The sequence below is a fragment of the Penaeus japonicus genome, unplaced genomic scaffold, assembly GCF_977035675.1.
Source record: "Penaeus japonicus unplaced genomic scaffold, GWHDUDI00000001_assembly GWHDUDI00000015, whole genome shotgun sequence".
Classification (NCBI taxonomy): domain Eukaryota; kingdom Metazoa; phylum Arthropoda; class Malacostraca; order Decapoda; family Penaeidae; genus Penaeus; species Penaeus japonicus.
This window is the reverse complement of record NW_028234417.1, coordinates 13345096-13348646: the sequence shown is the minus strand read 5'-3', so window position 1 is coordinate 13348646 and position 3551 is coordinate 13345096.

Genomic DNA, 3551 nt, shown 5'->3' with positions numbered 1-3551 from the left:
AACGATAATCAGCGCATTTAGCTATAATCCTTTTCATCATCAAAATTGTTTTAATTAGTATTTTTATGAACGTATTTAGTAGTTATACTTTTTTATTTTTCTCTCCACTCATTTTGGCTCTAATATAACGATAATCAGCGTATTTAGCTATAACCATCATCAAAATGGTTGTAATTTGTAATTTCATGATCTTTGACATTTTTATAATCGTTCTTTTTAGTTGTATTTTTTCTTTCCTTTTTCATTGCAATTCCTTTTTGCTCTAATACAACGATGATCAGCGTATTTAACTCTAATACTTTTCATAATCAGAAGGGCTTTAATTTGTATGTTTATTTTTCTTTTCGTTTTTTTTTCTCTCAATTCCTTCCATCTTTAATATAACAATTTAGTTATAGTCCTTTTCATTATCAGAATGCTTTTAATATGTAATTTTATGAACTATGGTATTTTTTCCCTTTTTTTCTCTCAATTCCTTATTTCTCTAAAATAACGATAATCAGCTTATTTACCTATAATCTTTTCATTATCAGAATGGTTATGGTCATATTAGTAATTGTGTTTGTTTTCCCCCGTTTTCCTCTGAATTCATTTTTGCTCTAATATCAGGATAATCAGCGTATTTAGCTGTAACCCTTTTTCATTATCAGAATGACTTTATTTGTATTTTTATGATGTTTGGTATTTTTATTATTGTATTTAGTAGTTGTATTCTTTTTCTTTCCCCTTTCTTCTCTCATTTCCTATTTCTTCTAATATAACTATAATTAGTGCATTATCTATTATCTTTTTATTAAAAGAAGGGTTCTAATTTGTATTTTTATGATCTTTGTTATTTTTGTGATCGTTCTTTGCAGTTGTATTTTTATTCAATTCCTTTTTGCTTTAATATGACAATAGTCAGTACATTTAGCTATAATAGTTTTCATTATCAGAATAGTTTTAAGTTGTATTATCATGATCTTAAGCATTTCTATGATCGTTCTTAGTAGTTGTATTTTTTTCTTTTCCCCTTCTTTCTCTCAATTCATTTTTCTTTTGATATAACGATATTGAGATATAATCTGTTTCATTGTCAGAATGGTTTTATTTGTATTTTTATGATCTTTCGTATATTTATGATCATATTTAGTAGTGAATTTATTTTCTTTCTCCTGCTTTCTCTTAATTCTTTTTTTTTCTCTAATTTAACGATAACCAGCGTATTTAGCTGACATTGTATCTTTCGTATATTTATGATCATGTCTAGTACTTGATTTTTTTTCTTTCCCTTTTTTCTCTCTATTCCTTTTTTTAGCATTAATATAATGATAACCAGCGCATTTAGCTATATCATTTTTATTATCGGAATAGTTTTATTTTGTATTTTTTTCTCTTTTTTTCTCAATTATTTTTTGCTCTAATATAGCGATAATATGCGTATTTAGCTATAATACTTTTCATTTTTATATTTATGATCGTTCTTATTAGTTTTCCTTTCCCCTATTCTCTCTCAATTCCTTCTTGCTTATAGCGCATTTAGCTGTAGGCCTTTTCATTATCAGAATGGTTTTAATTTGCATTTATATGATTTATATTTATCTTTTCTTACCCCTTTTCTCTTAATTCCTTTTTGGTCTAATATAACGATAATCCGACCTTTTCATTATCAGAAAAGATTTAATTTGCATTTATATCATATTTCTTATTTTTATGATCATGTTTAGTAATTGTATTTTTTGTCTTTCCCATTTTATCTCTTAATTCCTTTTTGCTTTATTATAACGATGGCCAGCGTATTTAACTATAATCTTTTTGATCATAAGAATTGTTTCAATTTGTATTTTTATGATCTTTTGTAATATTATGATTATATTTAGTGGTTGTGATTGTTTTCTTTATAAAATATAGATAAATGCGCTGATTATCGTTATATTCGATAAAAAAAAGTATTGAGACTAAATAGAAGAAAGAAAAAACAATCAACAACTAACATTCTGATAAGGAAAATGATTATGGTTAAATTCGCTGATTATCGTTATGTTAGAGCAAAAAGCAATTGAGAGAAAAAAAAGGGTGGGGGGATGCAAGTAATAAATACGATCCTCAAAAAAAAAAAAAAAAAGATGATAAAAATATATATGTAAGAGCCATTCTGATGACGAAAAGGATTACAATTAAATGTGCTGATTTTCGTTATATTAGAGGAAAAAGGAATTTAGAGAAAATGGGAAAAAAACGATCCTAAAAATACCAACGATGATTAAAATACATATTAAAGCCTTTCTTTTAATAAAAAGGATAATAGATAATGCGCTTATTATAGTTATATTAGAGGAAAAAGGAAATGATAGAAGAAAGGGGAAAGAAAAAGAATACAACTACTAAATACAATCATAAAAATACCAAACATCATAAAAACAGAGGAAAACGGGGAAAAACAAACACAATTACTAATATGATCATAACCATTCTGATAATACAAAGATTATAACTAAATAAGCTGATTATCGTTGCATTCTGATAATGCAAAGATTATAGCTAAATAAGCTGATTATCGGTATATTAGAGAAATAAGGAATTAAGATCGGGAAAAAACAAAAGTTCATAGAATTACAAATTAAAAGCATTCTGATAATGAAAAGGATAATAACTAAATTCGGTGATTATTGTTATATTAGAGATAAAAGGAATTGAGAGAAAAATTCGGAAAGAAGAATTAACTTACAGATTAAAGCCCTTCTGATTATGAACAGTATAATAGCTAAATATGCTGATTATAGAGAGCAGAAAGGAATTGCAATAAAAAAGGAAAGAAGAAAATACAACTAAAAAGAACGGTTATAAAATACCAGAGATCATGAAACTACAAATTACAACCATTTTGATAATGAAAAAGGTTATAGCTAAATACGCTGATTATCGTTATATTTGAGCAAAATTGAGTGGAGAGAAAAAGGAAAAAAAAAAAAAAAAAAAAAAAATACAATTAGTAAATACGATTATAAAACACTAATTAAAACAATTTTGATGATGAAAATGATTATAGCTAAATGCCTTGATTATCATTATATTTGAGCAAAAAGGAATTGAGAGAAGGGAAAGAAAAAATATAATGATCTAAATATAACTATAACTATCATAAAAAGATGATAAAATCATAAAAATACAAATTAAAAACATTCTGATAATAAAAAGGGTTAAGCTCTAATTTATATTTTCATAATATTTGGTATTTTTAGGATCGTATTTAGTAGTTGTATTTTTTCTTTCCCTTTTTTCTCTCATTTATCAGAATGGTTCTGCTTTGTATCTTTGGTATTTATAGAATCGTTGTCTTTTGTTTATTTCCGTTTTTCTCTCAATTCCCAATATAACAATAATCAGCGCATTTAGCTATCGTCTTTTTCATGATCAGAAAAGTTCTACATTGTATTTTTATCATCTTTAGTATTTTTAGACTCGTATTTAATAGTTGCATATTTTCTTTCCCCTTTCCTTTCTCAATTCCTTTTTGCTCTAATATAACGATAATCAGTGCATTTAGGTATAGTCCTTTTCACTATCAGAGT